The sequence below is a fragment of the Rhinoderma darwinii genome, chromosome 2 (assembly GCF_050947455.1).
Source record: "Rhinoderma darwinii isolate aRhiDar2 chromosome 2, aRhiDar2.hap1, whole genome shotgun sequence".
In the NCBI taxonomy this organism is placed as follows: Eukaryota; Metazoa; Chordata; class Amphibia; order Anura; family Rhinodermatidae; genus Rhinoderma; species Rhinoderma darwinii.
The window spans coordinates 413,208,755-413,232,700 of NC_134688.1; the positions used below are offsets into that span (position 1 = coordinate 413,208,755).

At 41.8% G+C, this 23,946-nt stretch overlaps 1 protein-coding gene across 1 annotated transcript in view; it reads left to right on the top strand.

Annotated features, from left to right (window-relative positions):
• Positions 1 to 23,946, top strand: part of NLK (nemo like kinase) — a 158,651-nt gene that overhangs the window by 15,591 nt on the left and 119,114 nt on the right. The window lies entirely within an intron of this gene.

Sequence of the window (23,946 nt, forward strand, 5' to 3'; positions counted from 1 at the left end):
GAACTTGGTAGGCATCGCACCAATACTTTTGGGCAGCTGCCTGGCACAGGCTCTGCTGCCAGAGCTGACTTGGTCCTGTTGTCACCTTCGATTGCTAGTGCTGAATTGTCCCACATTGCTGTGGAAAGTAGTTGTCCGTTCCCAGCTGCGGAGGGAGTACCATTAGGGAAGTACTTTTTTTGCACATGTGAAAGATACGAGAAACCGGAGAGACCATTTATCAAAATTAGTGTAACGGGAAAATATAGTTGCCATAGCAGACTCACATTTTTAGGGCTCGTGCACACGACTGTTTTTTGCGGATACGTCTGTCTTTTCTACAAATTGTAGAACAGGTCCTATTCTAGTCCATATTTGTGGTCCGTTTCACCAATTTTATTGTATGGGTCCTCAAAATAAAAAAAAATGGACCGCACACGGAAGCCACTAGGTTCCATGTTTTGCGGTCCGTGAAACGGCAACGCTCGTGTGCATGAGCCCTAATTATCATTTTTCTCAGGCCCTTTGGAAAATGGCTAGAACATGTCAAAAATCTTAGCTCTTGAGCTTTACTTTTCTGTCAGGTTGTTGAAATTGTATTCAACCGTTTTTTCATGATCTCTTCTGGGAAAGATGGGTAATAAACAATTTGGCAACCATTACATTTCCCATAGTGGTTTTCCCAGAACCAGATCTATTATTAAGCACCTGTCGAATGGAACCTGACAACCATATAGGAGACGGCACCTCCAGGACTTTATGGATTATTGTTAGTTATGTTATGGATGAATACCCTTTAAATACTCATTTGCTTCCCTTACATTGTGCTATTCTATGATATTCCATGTATTATGTGTCTGGTATATCTATGGAGGGGCCCTTACTTTATGCAATTTCCCATCTGCAATAGATATTGTAATTGATAATAAAGTCTTTACTGTGCAGTACTTGACAGCTTCCCTGGAGCTGCGCGGGATGCCACTGATCTGAACACGGGCGCGAAGGCTGGATCAGTTTCCAGACACTGAGCAAGATCTCGGAGGAGATATTTCTGTCATGACTTGGTGGGAAGACAAAATATAATAGCGGTCGGTAGTTGTAGAGAAATACAATACTGCTTTAGTTATGTGTGTGTGTGTATATATATATATATATATATATATATATATATATATATATATATTATATAGTGTGTGTGAATATATATTAGTCCTTCTCAATGAATTAGAATATCATCAAAAAGTTAATTTATTTCCATAATTCAATTCAAAAAGTGAAACTCATATATTATATATATTCATTACACACAGAGTGATCTATTTCCAGCATTTTTTTCTTTTAATGTTGATGATTATGGTAACAGTTAATGAAAATCCCAAATTTAGTCTCTCAGAAAATTAAATATTAAATAAGCCCAATTTCAAAAGATTTTTTAATACCGAAATGTTGGCCTACTGAAAAGTATGTCCAGTATAAGCACTCAATACTTGGTCGGGCTCCTCTTGCATGAATTACTGCATCAATGCGGCGTGGCATGGGGGCGATCAGCCTGTGGCACTGCTGAGGTGTTATGGAAGCCCAGGTTGCTTTGATGGCGGCCTTCAGCTTGTCTGCATTGTTGGGTCTGGTGTCTCATCTTCCTCTTGACAATACTCTATAGATTCTCTATGGGGTTTAGGTCAGGCGAGGCTGCTGGCCAATCAAGCGCAGTGATACTGTGGTTATTAAACCAGGTATTGGTACTTTTGGCAGAGTGGGCAGGTGCCAAGCCCTGCTGGAAAATGAAATCCGCATCTCCATAAAGCTTGTCAGCAGAGGGAAGCCTGAAGTGCTGGGAAATGTCCTGGAAGACGCTGCTCTGACTCTGGACTTGATATAACACAGTGGACCAGCAGTTGACATGGCCCCCGAACCATCACTGACTGGAAACTTCACACTGGGCCCCAAGCAACTTGGATTGATGCCTCTCCACTCCTCCTCCAGACTCTGGGACCTTGATTTCCAAATAAAATGCAAAATTTACTTTCATCTAAAAACAGGACTTTCCTGACATTTGACGTATCCATACGCCAAAGTCGGGTAGGGGAAGTATGGAACGGGCTCACGGAGTGGACCCGCTCCATACGATGCCGATGTCGGCGGCTGTATGTTACAGCTGACACTTCAGAGTAATGAGCAGGGCTAAATAAAAGCCTGTCAGAATCACGATATACTGCGAGACATTAGTATTGCAGTATATCATGCAAGCAATCTAACGATCGCTGGTTGAAATCCCCTAGGGGGACTAATAAAAAAAAGAGTAAAATGAAAGTTTTTTTTTTTGTGTAAAAAACAAAAAAAAAAACTTTTCCCATTCCCCCCTCCAGAGCATAGTAATAAAATAAACATAATTGGTATCGCCGCGTCCGCAGAAGTTTGAACTATTACAATATATCCTTATTTAACCCGCACGGTGAACGCCGTAAAAAAATTGTAAATGCCAGAATCTCTTTTTTTGGTCCTCATCACCCACAAAAAAATGAAATAAAAAGGGATCAAAAAGTTGCTTTTACCCCCAAATGGTATAATTAAAAACTACAGCTTACCCCGCAAAAAATAAGCCTCATACCACTTAACCGACGGAAAAATAAAAAAGTTATGGCTCTCGGAATTTGGCGACACAAAATAATTTTTTTCTTTTTTAGGGCAGATACAGACGGACGTTGCGTTGTTTGCGCGCGCAAACAACGTGGCGTTTTGCGCGCGCAAAAACCATTTGACAGCTGCGTGTGTCATCCGTGTCTGATGCGCGGCTGCGTGATTTTCGCGCAGCCGCCATCATAGAGATGAGGCTAGTCGACGGCCGTCACTGTCCAAGGTGCTGAAAGAGCTAACTGATCGGCAGTAACTCTTTCAGCACCCTCGACAGTGAATGGCGAACACAATATACAGCAACCTGTTAAAAAAAAAAAAAAGAAAAAGCTCGTACTTACCGAGATCTGCCCTCCCGGCCGTTGCCTTGGTGACGCGCCTCTCTTGACATCGGGCCCCACCTCCCTGGATGACGCGGCAGTCCATGTGACCACTGCAGCCTGTGCTTGGCCTGTGTTTGCCTGGAGCTGTCACTTGGACTGAATTGTCATCCCGGGAGGTCAGACTGGAGGAAGAAGTCGGGACTTATCGGTAAGTCAGAACTTCGTTTTTTTTTACAGGTTCATGTTTTTTGGGATCGGTAGTCACTGTCCATGGTGCTGAAACAGTTTAACTCTTTCAGCACTCTGGACAGTGACTATGTCCTGACGTAGCGTACCGGACATTTTTTTGCCGGGTTCGGACAAAACTAGTTCGGCCGAACCCGGTGAAGTTCGCTTGTCCGGGTTCGCTCATCTCAAAGACACTCCGTTTGGATGTTCGGAAACAGAAAAGCACGTGGTGCTTTTCTGCTTACATTCATCCTTTTGAGAGCTGGTGCGCTATTTCAGTCGGTTCGCACGGAAGTGCTTCCGTGCAACCTGCGTGGTTTTCACGCACCCATTGACTTCAATGGGTGCGTGATGCGCGAAATACGCAGAGTTATTGAACCTGTCGCGTTTTGTACGCAGCGAACAAACGCTGCGCAAAAAGCACGGACTGTCTGTACTGCCCCATAGACTTGTATTGGTCGATGCGTGGCGCGTGAAAACCACGCGGCCCGCACGGCCCGAATACATGCTCGTGTGAATCCCCCCTCACACTTAGGTTTTTACTTGTAAAAAGTAGTAAAATATAGAAAAAATATATATATTTGGTATCGCCGTAATCGTATTGACCCACAGAATAAAGTTAAAGAGGCTCTGTCACCAGATTTTGCAACCCCTATCTGCTATTGCAGCAGATAGGCGCTGCAATGTTGATTACAGTAACGTTTTTATTTTTAAAAAACGAGCATTTTTGGCCAAGTTATGACCATTTTCGTATTTATGCAAATGAGGCTTGCAAAAGTACAACTGGGCGTGTTGAAAAGTAAAAGTCCAAGTGGGCGTGTATTATGTGCGTACATCGGGGTGTGTTTACTACTTTTACTAGCAGGGCGTTCTGATGAGAAGTATCATCCACTTCTCTTCAGAACGCCCAGCTTCTGCCAGATCACGCTGTGACGTCACTCACAGGTCCTGCATCGTGTCAGACGAGCGAGGACACATCGGCACCAGAGGCTACAGATGATTCTGCAGCAGCATCAGCAGGTAAGTAGCTACATCGACTTACTACATTGACTCTGGTGTGCGCGCGTGCGCACACATACATACTCCCGGTCCCAGTTCTGGGTGTATGTGAATTGTAGGTTCCCACCTCATAGAAGGTCACATTGTTGTGGCAGGTGGGCTCACACAATTTGCCATTACATTTAGTCTGTGTACGGATAGTACACAGGTTGTTGTTAGGACATACCTAAGTATGCCCTAGCCGGAAATCTGGAAAGACAGCCCTGGGGTCCTTCAATGGACCCTGGGTTGTCTGCCCATATATGGTATGTCCCTCAATCTCGTCACAGGGATTCCCTGTGATGCGATCCAAGTGTCACCCCCCCCCCCCTCTTCTCATTTTCCCATTTTAATGCTGTGGTCTGCTTTAATCGCAGCATTCAGGGGAATAGCGGTGGAGATGAGGTTTCTCTGATCTCCGCCGTTAGAGTGGGGTGGTGGCTGTGTAATACAGCCATTGCTCCGCTCCTGACAACAAGTACGCGCACGGTCCGCATGAGGTGATGCGGCCGGCGCTGCACTAATGAGCGTTGGCACTGAAGACCGAACATGGTAGTGCTTTCAGTGCGCCCGCCATGTTCTGTCTTCAGTGCCGGCAATCATTAGTGCAGCGCTGGTCACATCACATCGTGCTGACCGCGCGCAGTCGTGTCAGGAATCGGGAGCGGGGTAATGGCTGTATTACACAACCGCAGCCCCGCTCTAACAACATTAATGTGTTACTATACTTGGCTGTGCGGCCGCACAGCTCTGTATCGAAATACATGAAATAACGTTCTCAAACCGTTTGAGGGTGCACGGTATCGAAACAGCATCGAGGTTTCGATGCATCCCTACTGTGTGTACTGAATCTATATACTATATGCACACCCACACCCACCCAGTTCTGGGTGTATGTGCAATGTAGGTTCCCATCTCATAGAATGTCGCCTTGTCGTGGCAGGTGGGCTTACACAATTTTGATCAAAATCTGCGCTAAGAACCTCCCTATTGTAAGTAGATTTAGCAGTAATGCATATTTATATTTAGTGGCTTAGGTGGCATTAGTGTTCGCAGAGTGCTGTCACCATTTTCTTGTGTGATTTAGAGATATAACGATATATAGATTACAATAAAAACCTTTTTGACTTCCATTTTATCAAAATCTACACCCTTTTACTTCTAACGAATGTCTTGCACCCTATTCCACTACAGGAGGATACACTTGTACAATTCGCTGTGCTGTGGCACATGCTTCTATGTTTCTCTCAGACCCCTAACCATTATTGTGGTTCCCAGTTAGCCCCACTAGAAGCGGAGTTGGAGCATCAGCGGATGATACAGTAGTTGCAGGGTAAATCCAGCATTTCCCCTGGTTTTTCTATCTGTAAAATTGATGTTTGATGCCGCTAGTTGACAGAGGCAGTGTCTCGAAGAGGTGATGGTGCATCCTACGTGAAGGCCAATCCTGTAATGTTGATGAGCCTCTCATAAATGTCCGATTGTATTTGTATTATAGTACATGGTGCACCGGTGTGTCTTCTATTTATTCGCAGTCTAGCATTATTTCTCGCTTGGGCATTACGTGTCTTAGATTAATCTATTTGCGTTTTCAATTCTTCAAAGCATAACTAGAGAATATATAGGGTGTCTGCTTCTGGTATGGAAGCTCATAATTATTGCTTCTCTGTGATGTACTCATTTTATTTGGCAGGACAGGTTCTCCCAATGTGCACCTGTGTTACTTGCTCCACCCTTGTAAAGAGAAACTCATGTACTGGAATGACTCACAAATGGAATTGTTAGGAACTTTTGGCTGATTTTCACTGGCCCAATTATAAGGGTATGTTCACATGCAAAATCAAAAACGGCTAAAAATGACAGCGCTGTTTTCAAGGCAAAGCATCCTCTGATTTTCAGACGTTTTTGTAGCCGAAAACTTTTTTTGGAGCTGGTTTTCCATTGACCCAATGAAAAACCGCTCCAAGAAATGGCTCAAGAAGTGACATGCTCCTTCTTTTTATATTTTCCGTTTTTTTTTTTTTAAACGGCAGTGTAAAAAACGCCCCGTCCGATCTAAACGCCGGTTTTCCCAATAAATTTAATGGGCAGATGTGTGTAGGCGTTTAGCGTATTTCGAGGCGTGAAAACGCTGCGTGTGAACATACCCTAAAAGTTACTATATAATACCATTAGGGTATGTTCACACGCCCTATTTACGGACGTAATTCAGGCGTTTTACGCCTCGAATTACGGACGAAAAAACGGCTCCAAACCGTCTGCAAACATCTGCCCATTGAATTCAATGGGTCTTACGATGTTCTGTGCAGACGGGCTTGTTTTTTACGCGCCGCTGTCCAAAGACTGCGCGTAAAAAGACGCCTGCCTCAAAGAAGTGCATGTCACTTCTTGGAACGTAATTGGAGCCATTTTTCATTGACTCCAATGTAAACCAGCTCCAATTACGTCCGTAAAAAACGCCGTGAAAAACGCGTGCACTTGTCAAAACGTCTGAAATTCAGGAGCTGTTTTCGCCTGAAAACAGCTCTGTAATTTCAGACGTAATTGGCGTTGCCGTGTGAACATACCCTTATGAGTCCTAGTTGTCTCTAACAAGATCCTCCAGGCCGGGATTAAAATGTGTAGATATGTCTCCGCTTTCGGGTATTCGCACACCACTTTTTACAGCACTTCCTTATCTTAACTCCTGACTTTTTAATATTATTATTTTTTTTTTACTACTTTTGACAGTTTTTTACATCTTTTTAGTTGTAGATCAGATTAATTTAAAGTTTTTATAATTCAATGAACTCAGATCTGTTGTACTGCTTCATTGTTAGTATTTATAAACCCACATTCCCCAGCTATCAGGGCTATGGTGTGAGTAGAAGGCCGTGTTCACAAGAGGCGGTTACACTGCGTAAAAGCAAGAGGCGTATCCGCCCTGTGCGACGCAGGCAATTCCGGGAAAAAAGCGCACCAAACTGGTGCAGTTTTTTGCCCGGAATGTCCGCTGCGGAAAACTACTGCATTAACCGGCCTGACATTTCATCTCCGCAGACCGCTGCAGCCTGTGATTGGCTGTAGCGAAGGTCACGTGGGATCAAGCGTCATCCCGTGAGACCGGCTCTCTGACATCATACAGGCCGACCTCCTGGGATGATGTTTCATTCCATGTGACCGCCACTACATCCTGTGATTGGCTGTGGCGGTCACATGGGATGAAACATCCCAGGAGGCTGCACTGGAGGGAGGAACACAGACTTCTGGGTAAGTATAAGTTGTTGTTGTTGTGTTTTTTTTTGTTTTTTTACGCAGCGTGTGGATGAGATATTGGTTTTATCCTCCATTTTGCTGCTACTGTATTTGCTGCGGATTTCCCGCAAGAATTCCATTGCGGGAAAAAACAGTATTTGCGCAAAGTATGAACTGACCTGAAATGTACGACTCGAACTCTGGATTCAATATATATATATAATTTTCCTTTTATTAAATGCATAGTGTGTTGTATATTTACTCATAGGAATTTAGAATGAGAAAATTTTGTTCAGAAATTGTATTCCAATAAAGATTTTATGTTCTATAAGTAGTCTGATTTTTTTTTTCCCATGATGATGATAAAATCTGATGTTAGCATTTTTGCTACTGTAAATCTGTTCTACATGAGCCATTTATGAAGGAGCTGGAGTCGGGCAGTGGAAAAATGGGAGCCGAAAGTTTGGAGCAGAACAATGACCATTCTGGAACCTGACGGGTTCAGTGTCAGCGGGTCCTGCGTGTCTGACACGCAGGATCCACCTGTTATGAAGTTAGATGTGATGGATAACTTCAATGTGATAGTTTACAGGTGGATCCTGTGTGTTAGACATGCAGGACCCGCCGTCACTGAACCTGTCAGATCCACGGGTCTCACGGATTCAGTGAATAGCGCTAGATACAGCTTCTGTGTATAGCGAATACAGAGCAGCTGTATCTAAAAAAAAGTAAAAAGTTTTAATAAAAATTATTTATAAAGTTACACAAAACACACTGATGCATCTTTTATATATATATATATATATATATATATATATATATATATATATATATATAAAAAAAAAAAAAGTGTTTGCCTTTTTAAAAGGTTTACATAGCCACTAAATACATTTGCCATAGACCCTTACAAAGAGAATAATGTACACAAAGTATTTGTGTACCTCCACTTTTATTTGAAGAGGACTTGTCCGGCAAAAATGACATGTCTGTATTAGTAAATACTTGCATTCCCCTAGAAAGTCATATTGTTTTTTTTTTCTGCTTTCAGAATACGGTGTGAACAGGGCCTTAGTCTATTCTGCTTGGTGTGTGTGTTCCTGTTGTCTCGCAGTTCACGGACTTCTTATCCTGGTGACCACCATTTGAGTACATGCACTGAAGTGTCACAGGAAGTTCTATCTGCTATACGAGAGACCGTTCTCTCCATGCTAAAAAGGCTTGATTTTTGGTCGTCCCCGTCACCCCCCCCTCCCTCATCAAAAGATTGCTGTTTAAATTGATGTTTGTGTTGATCTTGCAGAACACCAAATGTTAGAGGCTATGTAAACCTTTTGAAAGGCAAAATTATTTTTTTAAATAAAAGGTGTATCCCCGAAAACATACCAATAGGGAATTTCGATTGTGAGCCCCAATGGGGACAGTATGAGGACCTCTGTACAGCGCTGCGTAATATGTTGGCGCTATATAAGTAACTTAAATAAATAGTCATTGGATCATCTCTTCTTAGAGCTCGTTGTGTCGTTCCTCTGTTATTCCTCCTGGAAATGTATGACAACTGGGTGTTGACATTTCCTTTGTCAATAGGGCGTGTCCCTACACACTGACACTATCCGTGGTTAGATTACTTGAATTATGGAATTTTCTGGATTACCAGTCATCACGGTCATTGGAAAATGTAGAACTCTTCCAGGAAGGCAGCAGAACGTGAAACATTAACGTGCAATTTGCCAATCTGACCTTACAGACTGTTTACAGTCACATCTGATACACATACTGCAACGAGCTGTGCACCTGTGTCCATCACATGACCATGGACAGAATTTTATCCACTGGAAGTAAACAAATAATCCTACTAAATAACCGCAAGAAGATCTTGAAAACCGTGAGGAATTAATACAGAAAGTTTATTGGAAAATTGTATAACTTTTTTTTAATTATACAGAAAAATAACTTTCATTTGCTGAAACCGGACAACCCCTTTAAAGTCTACATCCTTGGACTAAAAGTCAGTTAGACCACTCCACGAGAAGAACCACTTTTTTTTTATTATTATTATTATCTGGCATCAACTTTTACAGAGATCAAGTGGTAAATCATACATAAAAGGTATTTTTTTTTTTTTTTGGTGCACTGCCTTGAGACTTAGCTGTGTCTTCTAATGATCCCAGCACCTGTGTGTCCATCACATGACCGTGGACAGAATTTTTTTCTACTGGAAGTAAACCATAAATGACGCTACTGAATAACAGCAAGCATAGATCTTGAAAACCATAAGGAATTAATACAGAAAGTTTATTGGAAAATTTTATAACTTTTTAATTTATACAATAAATAACATTAATTTGCTGAAACCGGACAACCCCTTTAAGGGACTTCTATTCTTTAGGCGGTATGACGGCTGGTATTCATTTCTCTGGTGATTGTTCCTATTGAGCCCAAAAATGCTAATTATGAACGGTCTGCTCTGAAAATGGCGGCTTCCTGACATTACCACAGATTGAATAAATTGACTTTGAAGAGCTACACCAAATATTATTCTGTGCAAGTTGAGATTGTATTTGAGTCCTCGCGGGCGCTGTGACAGTGATTACTGTTATTATTATTGTGACCAAGTTGTCATGATTGCATGCATAATTGCCCCTTCGTCTCGAATAATAGATGGTGGCACATTAGAATTGCAAAGTAAATTGTCCTTATCTGCCATTCACAGGTGCGCCCGTTTTATAGCCCGCTGGTAAAGCCTCATAGAGAATTATCTGCAGCGCTCGCTTTTAACGTTGGTATTTCTTTGTTTTGTTGGTTTAACTATTGGTGCTTTGCCCGTCCAACAGTTTCTAAGTATTTGAATTTATCAGCTCGTGTTTGGCGTTCATGTGGCAGCTGCAGACTTCACCATCCTCGTTTTAATTCCTGCCCTCTCCCTTGAATATTCATGACCCGTTTGGCAGACAGATCTCTTCTCTGTCATTAGCAGCTGCTCTGGAGTCTGCTTCGATGACGGCCTGTTACTCCTGAGATGCCAGTTATCACTCATTCATACTGACATTTGGTCCCGTTTATCACGCCATTCGCTATTTATTTATTAATAGTCTTGAGCGATTAATTTGGGAGAATAATATCCTCACTCCAGTGGAAAGGGGAGTCTCGTCTTGTAGTGGAATTTAATAAAAGCCGGGTTTACAGGGTACGCTGCTCTCCACCATTTTGCCACGTAAAACTAAGGCTACATTCAGATAAGCGTGTCTGATTTGCGCGCGTAAAAAAATTCATTTTTTTTAAAAAAAAATTTACATTTCGTGTCCGTGTGCTTTTCACTTCCATGCAAGCACTTCATTTAAAAAAAAAAAATAAAAAAATTCTCTGCATTTCTTTGGAAACGTTGCGTGAAACACGGACAGCGCGTGTATGTCGTCCGTGTGCTGTCCGTGGTTTTCACGCACCCATTGACTTCACTGAGTCGCAAGGTGCGCAAAAACGCACCAATACACGGCATGTAGTGAGTTTTACGCCACGGACTCTCACTGGATGAAAACTCACGCATGTCTAAATAGCCCCATTGAAATGAACGGGTCCGTGTGCTGTCAGTTATTTCAATGCACAGGACACGGACGAGAATTACGCTCGTCTGAATGAGCCCTAAGAGTATAATCCTTGTTGTGGTATTCAATTGGAAATGTCACAGCCCGATGTGAAAAGGGAAGGGGGTGTCAATCAGAACTGGGAATTTAAAGGGAAACCACACAGGAATTTCTGTGACCCGCAGCTTTGTCTGTGGTCGGTCCGATGTCAGAGGGTTTGTTGTCCGTATAAAAACGGTTACTTGGACGCCCTGTTATAGGGCAAACCTTTAAATGATCCTTCTCCTTTAACACTTTTACGTCTCATTGCTTATCGCTATCCTAGCCGGTTATACTGTCTTTTTGCCCTTGTTTAGCTTACACATGATCCATTTGTATTTCCTGTGAAGGGGACTTTGTTCCCGTGTGATGTTGCCGCTGAGGCCAGAGTTTTTCTTGTCCGGCTGATCATACTGCTGGTACTGAAATCTTCACAGCAGCCCCTCCAAGAAGATGCCAAGAACACTGCGCAGTCTGTGTGAATTAGTCAAGACATCTCCTCATCCCGCAGAGACTTGAGCAGTCCCAGATCTTTTATCCTGCCTTTCTTCATCTCCCAACCGGAAATAATCATTTTAGGAACAGAATTTGGGGATTGACATAGGGAGGTTTTCAGAGTGGATTAGATTTGTCAGATTTTTTTTGTTCTTTAAATATTCAATCAATCATAGTGAAAAGAACAAATCTGCATATTCTCACTCATACACTAGGTATTAAATGATTAATGGAAATAAGGGGTATTTCCACAAGGAGCACAATAAAACTGCTTCTTTTGTAAGTCAAACATCCAGCTTTTACCGCTTTCCATGCACAGCTACATTGATTTCTCGCTAGTACTCCATCGCCCATCTCACTATGGCACAAAACATCCCAACGTTCCTTAATTTTGTCTTTCAGCATGTTCTAAAATGTCTCATACCCTATAGCCGGATTCTCCAACCTGTGGCTCTCAAGCTGTTGCAAAACTACAACTCCCAGAATTCCCTGGCAGTCACAGCATATGAATTGGGGGCGAAGAATCTAGTCTGATACATTGCTAAAGGACAAATAAACTTACATTTATATTATCATTGATACCAATTTTCCCAGGTAATAATTTCCATACCTCACTGGCATCAATTCAGGCATGTTTTTACACCGAAAGGGATGAATGAGTCTCATACATGGTGGATTTGGTCTGTATTTTGCCGTGCATTCGCTGGAAAAATATGTCCAAAAAATTCTGCCTTGTCTAAACATAGCTATATTGTGACGGGCTGAAAATGGGAGCATATGGGTGACTGTGACAAAAGTTTGCTCCTTTGGAGCCAATATGGCTGACAGGAAGTAGCTGACAGTCCTCTACTGCTGCAGTAACTAAAAGCAAAATGAGTCTTCGCACGAATAGCTGAGGGTACAAGAAGAGTGTTCACTGTTACTGATAAGGATCCAGAGTCCTAGTTACATCCAGTCAAAATGATCTTCTGATTTGTAATTGATAAATGTGACGATCCCATTGGTAAAGTCTAATGTCAGACTCTCACTAATTTTCTGAACGAATAGGACATTCAAGTCAATGGCCTATTCATCAGATGAACGGAAAGACTAACGGAAAGTATAGTTTCCGTTTTCAATGCCATTTTATGTTTTTGTTTTTTTTTGTTTCAACTTGCCTCTGTTCCGCTAGGTTTCTGTTTTTGTTCTTTCATGGAAACAATAGGTTAACACTATACAAAAAACGGAAACCTAGTGGAACGGAGGCAAACAAACAAAATAATACCATTGAAATCCATGGTAATCCAAACTATACTTTCCGTTTGTCTTTCCGTTCATCTGTTTCTCTGACTGAATAGATAAACGGAAAGCCAAACTGAGCCCAATGCTGATGTGAACAGGCCCTTATTTTATGTATTTTTATTGTTTTATGTTGTAAATCTTTTTTACCTCTCGCTTCTGTGTTTTCTTGTCCATCTGTTCACTAATACCCAGATTGTAGTTCTTGATAATCGGTGTGCCCTGGCTGACCCCCTGTCTTTACTACTTCCATTAAGCTTCTGTGTGTGACTCCTCTCATTCCTGTTAAAGGCTTTACACATAATACAATACCTGCTGACACCGTGTTAGCCGGTTCACCGATGTGTAGCATGTGACCGCTGTGGCCAGTGATTGGTTGGTGGGACACGTCATGGCTGCTGGAGTGGCAGGCTGTATTTTATTTACCTATTCAAATGGTGAGTAGATGCCCGTTTGGTATTTTATAATATAAGCAGCTGACAGAATATTTTTATGCGGAAAACCCCCTTTAGGACCAGTGAAGGTAATTTGAATGCGTGTCCAGGGAATCTCAGTCAAGCTATGACTTGTAGTAATGACATTTGAGTGTATTTATCAATGAAATGGCAAAATTTTCTTACCAAAAAAATGTAATGCGAAAAACACTCATGCTGAATGTCATTTTTTAACTACTACCACCGCAATTTGTGACGAATTGCAACTGGTTCATGACACTTTTCTGCGTGGAAAACTCACTGCTGTAGCGTAGTACCAATTCCGCGTGCGCCGTGTTGATGCAGTATTTGTGAATAGGGCCAATGTGCAGATCCACATCCTAACTGGCTTGTAAAGTGGCTGCTTCTTGGGGTAATTTTTTTATTTTTGTTTTTTTATCAAACAAATGACTTTTTTTTTTGTTTTTTTGTTATTCCCTTCAAAATTTGTTTCCTTGTTGGTGAAATGCTTGTCTTCTGTTAGTTGCTCAAAAAAATATAGGCAACTGCTCCACTTTTTTTACTGCCCCTAGTTTTTACCTGTATTTTCAACTAAATTTATTGCCATTAGCTGAAATTGTGAAAAGTAGAACTCTGGAGTGGATGTATCGCTGAGGATACACACTCACACATAGAGGCAGATTTACTATTCAAAATGTGTAAGAACTTTATGGTACACGCTGTGCGCCACATTTATTAACTTGTTTAGACACGGTCCGCACCACGCTCCACAAAGTGCGTGCTCTAGCAGAAAGGTGGTGGTTAAAATGCGCCGCCATGCCCAAAACAAACGAAAAAGTGGTATAAAGAAAAGTGTCTATCTAGATGCGCTAAAATTTATTATACAACCATGCACCACTGTGATAAATTTACCGCATCTTCTGACTGCCTGGTCTAAATATTAGATAGTATTAGTAAATCCGCCCCAATGAGTACGGGATCATGAAAACCACTCTTTCCATAGTGATGCCCTCTAAGTTGAGCATATTCATTTTGTTAACTAGATCTCCAGTATTCTCACATGTAGCGTTGGTTGATCAACTAGAATGGCCAATTGTATGACTTCATGTTATTGCACCCGTGTGCAGATAGGGGCCTCTGCGGACGTAGCCCTCATTATCCCAATTACTCGGTTTCTGCTTTAAATAAAGAAAAATCGTCGAACTCATGATACCCTGCTCCCATGTGGAACAATGCGGGGAGTCTCTGCATTTCACAGCCACGGACTGATGTCTGTTCTTAATGGCCGCAGGGGACTCATTATCCTTGAAGAGGGGGCTAAATGTGATCTGTACGTTCTGAGTCATGTAGATCTCAGGGCTACAAGGACCTTCAACACGTTACAGATCTTCTAATTCTGTATTTTCTTTACATGGTCACGCGTCGTGATGAAGGTACTAACATTAGATGCCGTAAAAAGGTTTAGTCAATTCCCAAAGCTACCAGTGGTTAGTCTCCACTCTTCTATAGTTATTCTCAATAAAATGGTCTTCATACTTTTGTCATGTAAATGTTTGTCATCTGACACCCAAAAGATCTGCATTGCTAGTGCGATCAAATGGTTTCACAAATGATACATGGAGCGATGTGAAACACTTTTGAGCATCAGGGGTTCATGGTTTGGTGGTTTCACAACATTGTGCCTTTTGAATGGACCTTTATGGGTGTGGGAGCCTTTGTGCACATTTTTCAATCATCTGACCTATCGGAGGCATGTAAGACGATAACATTGGTAGGTGTCTGGATGCTAGGGTCCTCACTAGTCACTAGAATTAAGGGGCTTCTCCAGTCCTATCATTTACATGGCTGAGCATATAGGGGAAAAAAATGACAGCGCCAAGGCTTGAGTCACAGCTCCCGTTTGCTCCAAAACTGAAAAATGAAGGAGCCAACAGCACCGTTTCCACCAGCGTTATTGGGAACTGCTCTACCATTTGTTTTTTTGGGAACTAAATATTGGAACGGAAAAAAAAAATGAAGGGATTGAAGTGGTATTCCCAGAGGATATGCCTGAACGTCTGATAGGTGGGGGTTACGTTTTTGGGGTACCTACCTATTGGAAGAATAGGCTTAGTTTCTTGACCCCTGTTTGGCAAGCAAAGGCAGCAGGTGCACATAGTGGGTAATGAAGGAGAGATGACTGTTTGTTTATCTCCGTTATAGTCTGAGAGTAATTCGTCTGTTTCCATTACTCCAAATTAACTTCCATGTAGAGAACTCATGTACCGCTACCTTTCCACATCTTCTTCTCCTATATGCGACTACTGCCAGCCACCTTGGCTTTCTGAACGAGGGTCGTGGACCCCCATTCTTCCAAAAGGTTGGGGTCACGGATTCTTTGAATTTGCCATAAATGTCTGAAGTGGGAATACTTTTTCAATTCCTTAAAGGACAGAAACACAAGAGGACATTTTAAGGGCTGTGTATGGTGACCGCAATGTAGGGTTTGAATGGGTTTAGCATAAAGTACCCCCATAAAAGTGGCAGACAGAGAGTGCTCCTATTAAGGCATTGTTCACCCGAACGTGTGTCAAATCGGCCGTGATAAACGGATGTTTTTCACGGCCGATTTGCATCCATGTGGGACCAGATTTCAGACCCCCTCACACACTTTAGTCTATCGATTGGATCCGTGAAAACGGGCAAAAATAGAACATCTTTTTTTTTTTTCACGGGCTGTTCACACGGTCTGTTTAAAACAACGGCTGTGTGAATAGGCCCAGAAAAGTACATCTATTTTTATTTTTTTTGCAGTCGTGTAAAAAAAAAAGGCAGTCACACAACCGATTTCCCCGTTCACGTGAATAAGGCCTAACAGTATAAGGAACAATGTCGTATGCAAAAAAACCTTCAGATTGTAACCAAATATTTGCGCATACACCGTGTAATAATTCAGGGAAGTGAATCACACCATGTGCGTGGAACCATCCAACTATCTGAATGTTAGCAACACCACCTTGTATTAATATATATATATATATTTTTAATATTGAAATTTTTTACGTGACCTATTAATCACTATTTAATGGGTATGATGGAGCGCATTCATTGAAGATGGACTATTTTTCATCAACTGGAAGCAAAACTCTGGTTCTCGCGGAATTAATTTTACATGAGCTACGAATTTTAGGAAACTTTTAGGCCTCATGCACACTTCCGTTGGCCGTCGTACGGCGGTTAATGATGGAAATGACGGATTTGTGAAACACGGACCGCACACGGATGGCTTCCGTGTGCAGTCCGTTGTTTCACGGACCAAATCAATGAAAAGGCCGAGACTGTTCCGTCAAAAACTGACAGGAGTAGGACCTGTTCTAACTTTGATGGAACGGCCACACGATTCCATTAAAACTGAAGTGTGCATGGCCCGATTGAAATGAATGTCACGGTGCTATCCGTTAAAACGGATAGCGCCCTGACGAAAGTCGGCCTCATGCACACGTGGGTATTCTGGTCAGTATTTTGTATGTATTTGGAAGCCAAAACCAGTAGTGGAGCATAAACGGAGAACCTATAATGGAAAGATTTGCACCTCTTCCGTGATTTGGACCCACTCCTGGTTTTGGCTTCCAAATACTGAAGCAGAACACTGATGTGCGCATAGTCATTTTAAAGTACATAAGTGCACTGACCGATCTACCCTCCAAAACGAGTACACACCTTTTAGGAAACTAGCCACAGGCAGGATACGCTGAAGATTTTCCACAACGGAAATTCTGCAGCGGAATCTCAAAAAAATGCAGGGAAGTCAGGCACAGAAATCCGCAGCAAATGGTGTGTTTTTTTTTTTTTGTTGGTTATATTGTTGGGAAATGTAATGTAGCTGTACAAAGCATTGCGGATTTTCTACAGCGGCTTTAGGCCTAATTCACACAAACGTGTCCGTTTTGCGCGCACAAAAAATGCTGCGTTTTGCTAGCGCAAAAGTTCAGTGTGGCATCTGTCTATGGTGCGCGGCTGCGTGATTTTCGTGCATCCGGCATCATTATGACACTCTGTTTTTATGTTAGGAAACCGTAAAGAAGGAGGGGCTTTTATGTTTCCCTTCACTTCTTTAACAACTGTAGCGCGAAACACGGGCAAGTATTGGACATGTCGTGAGTTTTACGCAGCGGACATACGCTGCGTGAAAATCACGACCTGTCAGAACGGCCTCATTGACTTACATAAGTCTGTGCGACGCGCGCAGCACGGACGTAATACACGTTTGTGTGAATAAGGCCTTACTTGTGGATTTAGTGCGAAGCATTGATTGTAGCATACTTCTATGTGCGCCTGCGGATTTTCAGTGTTTTTTACAGCGTTGTTTCTCCGTAAACACTGTTCAAATGGCAACAAAACTCAAATTGCATGATTTAGTGTGGAATTTTTGCTCCCCATTCACGTCTATGGGCCAAACACTCCAAATCTCTTCTCACGCAGCATAACACTTTCCACACTACTTTGTATGAGGTTTTTTTCCCCTGCAGGATGGGGCTGAGATTTGCAGAAATCTCATCCCCTTTGCTGCTACTGTAAATACTGCGGAATTTCCACCCAGAATTCTATTGCGGAATTTCCGCATCATCTCCTGACTGTGGGATCATACCCTTAGGCCGGGTTCCCACGTAGCATAAACACTGCAGAATTTCCGGAACGGAATTCAGTGGGAAAATTTTGCAGCATCTACAGTAGCAGCAAATTGAATGATATTTTAAAAAATCTCCTGCCCACGCTGCAGAAAAAAAAACTGCAGCGAAAACGTTCATTAATTGACCTGCGGATTTCAAATCCGCATGTCAATTTATGCTGCGCATTCGTTGATTTTCTGTTGCAAGTTTTCTCCATTTTAGATGTAAAACCCGCAACAAATAGGCAAGTGTTGTGACTTTTGCGGTGGAAACTATGCGATTCCACTGCAAAAATCCCAAATGAGGAAGAAGAAAAAAAAATTTTTTTTTTTACTTATAATAATAATTAATAAAAAAAGCTTATACTTACTGCCGGCCGCTGTCAAAGCAACCCATTCCACTGTATGGACATTTCATCCCCTGTGACTGCTGCATCGGTCACATGGGCTGCAGAGTCATTCCAGAAGTCTGGACTGCACGGACAACGGAGGGACGTGTTACTATGATCACAGCCTAGGGTAAGTATAAACCCCTTTTTTTTTTTTTTCCACTCCAGCGCCTGTTTCTGCTGCGGAAATTCTTTTTTTTTTTTTTTGGGCAAAATTTGCTGTGAGTTCTATGTCGGATACGCTGCGTACTTTTACGCAACGTATCTGACCTGTGGGAACCCGGCCTTAATCATCTTCCCTTAGCTGAGGAATTTAGGGGTTCAGGGGTATTATTACAAATTATAATGTTTAATGTTAATTTTTTTGCTATTTGAATATTGTCCTTTTTATTCAGACGTTTTTAAAGTTTGACCTAATGTTTTCGTATACCCACCGTTCAATGATGTATTAAAATAAAAGCAGAAACCGTAATGGTCTATAATGACCCTTCTTTAGTAGTAATTTCAGCAAAATACCTAATTGCCACTAGCTGACAGTAAAATGACAGCAGGACTTGTAAGGGTATGTTCACACGGCCTATTTTCAGACGTAATTCAGGCGTTTTACGCCTCAAATTATGCCTGAAAAGACGGCTCCATTACACCTGCAAACATCTGCCCATTGCTTGCAATGGGTTTTACGATGTTCTGTTCAGACGAGGTGTCATTTTACACGTCGCTGTCAAAAGACGGCGCGAAAAAAGACGCCCGCTTCAAAGAAGTGCATGTCACTTCTTGGGACGTTTTTGGAGCAGTTTTTCATGGACTCCATTAAAAAAACAGCTCGAATGACGTCCGTAAAAGACGCAGCGAAAAACGTGAGTACTTGCAAAAACGTCTGAAATTCAGGAGCTGTTTTTCGCCTGAATTTGTTAAGACGTGTGAACATACCCTAACACTTGTCTGAGTAATGCTAAAACCAGTAATCGCATAGTCGCTATGTCCCCATCGATCTCCAGTTAGAACTAGAATATCCGTTTTGCTGTTAGAAGTATAGTATATGGCGCTAGTCCACTTTCTTTGTAATATATTGTTTATTTAGCTGACCGTTAATACTGGTCTGTATAGCATGTTCCACGAGGCCATATATATATATATATATATATATATATATATATATATATATATATATATATATATATATATATATATATATATATACAGTGAAGGAAATAAGTATTCGATCCCTTGCTGATTTTGTAAGTTTGCCCACTGTCAAAGACATGAACAGTCTAGAATTTTTAGGCTAGGTTAATTTTACCAGTGAGAGATAGATTATATAGAAAAAAACAGAAAATCACATAGTCAAAATTATATATATTTATTTGCATTGTGCACAGAGAAATAAGTATTTGATCCCTTTGGCAAACAAGACTTAATACTTGGTGGCAAAACCCTTGTTGGCAAGCACAGCAGTCAGACTTTTTTTGTAGTTGATGATGAGGTTTGCACACATGTTAGATGGAATTTTGGCCCACTCCTCTTTGCAGATCATCTGTAAATCATTAAGATTTCGAGGCTGTCGCTTGGCAACTCGGATCTTCAGCTCCCTCCATAAGTTTTCGATGGGATTAAGGTCTGGAGACTGGCTAGGCCACACCATGACCTTAATGTGCTTCTTTTTGAGCCACTCCTTTGTTGCCTTGGCTGTATGTTTTGGGTCATTGTCGTGCTGGAAGACCCAGCCATGAGCCCCACCACGTTCAAAAGTTTAGGGTCACTTAGAAATTTCCTTATTTTTGCAAGAAAAGCACTGTTTTTTTCAATGAAGATAACATTAAATTAATCAGAAATACACTCTATACATTTTTAATGTGCTAAATGACTATTCTAGCTGCAAACATCTGGTTTTTAATGCAATATCTACATAGGTGTATAGAGGCCCATTTCCAGCAACCATCACTCCAGTGTTCTAATGGTACATTGTGTTTGCTAACTGTGTTAGAAGGCTAATGGATGATTAGAAAACACTTGAAAACCCTTGTGCAATTATGTTAGCACCGCTGTAAACAGTTTTGCTGTTTAGAGGAGCTATAAAACTGACCTTCCTTTGAGCTAGTTGAGAATCTGGAGCATTACATTTGTGGGTTCGATTAAACTCTCCAAATTGCTCTAAAAAGAGAGCTTTCATGTGAAACTCGACAGTCTATTCTTGTTCTTAGAAATGAAGGCTATTCCATGCGAGAAATTGCCAAGAAACTGAAGATTTCCTACAACGGTGTGTACTACTCCCTTCAGAAGACAGCACAAACAGGCTCTAAAGAGAGTAGAAAGAGAAGTGGGAGGCCCCGCTGCACAACTGAGCAACAAGACAAGTACATTAGAGTCTCTAATTTTAGAAATAGACGCCTCACAGGTCCTCAACTGGCAGCTTCATTAAATAGTACCCACAAAACGCCAGTGTCAACGTCTATAGTGAAGAGGCGACTCCGGGATGCTGGCCTTCAGGGCAGAGTGGCAAAGAAAAAGCCATATCTGAGACTTGCTAATAAAAGGAAAAGATTAATATGGGCAAGAGCACGCAGACATTGGACAGAGGAAGAATGGAAAAAAGTGTTATGGACAGACGAATCGAAATTTGAGGTGTTTGGATCACACAGAAGAACATTTGTGAGACGCAGAACAACTGAAGAGATGCTGGAAGAGTGCCTGACGCCATCTGTCAAGCATGGTGGAGGTAATGTGATGGTCTGGGGTTGCTTTGGTGCTGGTAAAGTGGGAGATTTGTACAAGGTAAAAGGTATTTTGAATAAGGAAGGCCATCACTCCATTTTGCAACGCCATGCCATACCCTGTGGACAGCGCTTGATTGGAGCCAATTTCATCCTACAACAGGACAATGACCCAAAGCACACCTCCAAATTATGCAAGAACTATTTAGGGAAGAAGCAGGCAGCTGGTATTCCATCTGTAATGGAGTGGCCAGCGCAGTCGCCAGATCTCAACCCCATAGAGCTGTTGTGGGAGCAGCTTGACCGTATGGTACGCAAGAAGTGCCCATCAAGCCAATCCAACTTGTGGGAGGGGCTTCTGGAAGCATGGGGTGAAATTTCTCCCGATTACCTCAGCAAATGAACAGCTAGAATGCCAAAGGTCTGCAATGCTGTAATTGCTGCAAATGGAGCATTCCAAGACCAAAGCAAAGTTTGAAGGAGAAAATTATTATTTCAAATAAAAATCATTGCGCACACACGTACGTACGTACGTACGTACGTACGTACAGATAAGGAGTGGCGCAGGTGCCCAGTACAGCCAGTCTAATTCCAAATTTCATTGTTTTGGTGCCAGTTAGAAAAGAAAAGTCATCGGATTGACTTCTGCGGGTAACTGCTCCCCTTTTTGTCTGCACTAGTTTTTTACACACGGCAAACCATGTATTCACCCCCGTCAATGCATCACTTATTGAACAATTCCACTGGTACAGTGCAGATAAAGTCCCTATTAATTTACAGGACAATTTGTTGCGGTTGTGCTATAACCATGGCCTTTAAAATAAGGCTATGTTCACACTTGCGCTTCTTTCTATAAAGTTTCTTTTGCTTTCTAAAACGTGGCATGCTGCATACTTCTTTCTGTTTGTTGGGATCTCGTGTTAAAAGTAACGCAATAAAACTCTGATACAGTTGTCAGGAGGCTGCCAGGAAAGGTCATTGCAGCCAACTGTATCAGATGGCGCTGCTCTAGTAAAGCTGACCATACACTAGTGATCGCGAAGGGCTGTTTTCTGGGAAATTTCTCATTCCTGGTTAATCTGTGAAGGTTTTTCTAATGGCTGATCTTCTGAGACATGTATCGAATATCTTTATATATATATATATATATATATATTATATTTTTAACTGTTCTGGTTGCAAGATGAGACCGGATGAAATCAAAGGGAAGTAGTATGATCTTGCTAAATATTCACTGGGTGACGGGTCGATCTGGTAGCAGCAGGAGTTGGAACTGGTGTTTGTCATATCAACAGATGTGTGAATAGTGTTGGTCACTGTTTGGAATGTGAAACATTTCTTGCTGGTCGGTTGATTCTCCGATCTGATCTCATCATTGCGCTAATTTAGGACAGTCTCATTCAATGTACGTAGCAAATGTCAGTCATTGAAAGAAATGTTTCTATGTGTAAGGCTTCGTTAGGGGCCTCTGTCGCAGAGATTACCGGAGAAAATAGCTCCGCGTTCTGCGCTATTGTCTCCAGTAAAAAGATGAACCCCCCTGATGGAACCCATTAAAGTCAATGGATTCTGTCAGCCGCCAGTGGTATCTGTCATGCAAAGGAACCATTGCCTCCGTTATTCCCTTGTTCTGCTCCTCTGACAAAGCCGAACAATGGAACACACCGGTGTGAACGAAGTCTAAGGGTGCTCGAAAACATGATGAACATCGGATGAAAGTTAGAAGTCTTTTTCTCCCCATTATCTGATTGTCATGTGTAGCCAGCACAAGTAGCTCTTCAATTACAAGGACCTGTTTGACGTGTCTCTTGTGTGCTGCATGTATGATACGTAATATGGCAATTATCCGTAAGGAGCGCCTAATTCCTCATGTCAGGTGTTCGCCTGCCTTTATTATTTTTGTGACGGTCTGTAAAGTATCTGGCTTCAAATGAGAGCAATGTTTATGAAACTGTCAGAAGTTTGGCATTGAATATTTTGGTTAATTTCCAGCAAAACTTTGTGAGCTGTGTGATACATAGTATGTGAAATATTTACCAGTGCCGGACCTATTTTCTACTATGTATTTATGTAAGACACCATTCAGACGCTGGCATTTTGGCACATTCCTTCACAGCCTTTTTCTTTTATGTAACCGATGTTCATTGTCTCTCCTCCCATCTTGAGTGATGAACATATTAGTCCTTCTGAATGAATTAGAACATCAAGAAGTTAATTTATTTCAGTAATTCAATTCAAAAAGTGAAACTCATATTCTATAGATTTATTACACACAGAGGGATCTATTTCCAGCATTTTTTTCTTTTAATGTTGATGATCATGGAAAACTGTTAATGCAAACCCAAAATTTTGTGTCTCAGAAAATTAGAATATTGGGTAAAAGTTGAGGACTCATGGTGTCACACTCTAATCAGCTAATCAACACAAAACACCTACAAAGGTTTCCTAAGCCTTTAAATGGTCCAACAGTCCGGTTCAGTAGCTACACGATCACAGGGCGGACTGCTGACTTAGTTGTCCAGAAGACAGTCATTGACACCCTCCACAAGGAGGGTAAGCCACAAAAGGACATTGCTAGAGAAGCTGGCTGTTCACACAGTGCTGTATCCAAGCATATTAATGGAAAGTGGAGAGGAAGGAAAAAGTGTGGTAGAAAAAGGTGCACAAGCAACAGGGATAACCGCAGCCTTGAAAGGATTGTCAAGAAAAGGCCATTCAAGAATCTGGGGGAAATCCACAGAGTTTTACGCGGCTGGAGTCAGTGCTTCAAGAGCCGCCACACACAGACGTATCCAGGACATGAAATAAATTACCTTTTTGATGATGTAATTCATTGAGAAGGACTAGTACATCTTCCCCCCTTAACCCTTTTCATCTGTATGAGGGAGATCTATTATAGGTCTAGATACGTGGTCACCAATAGAGGAAGGTGGAGGGTTTG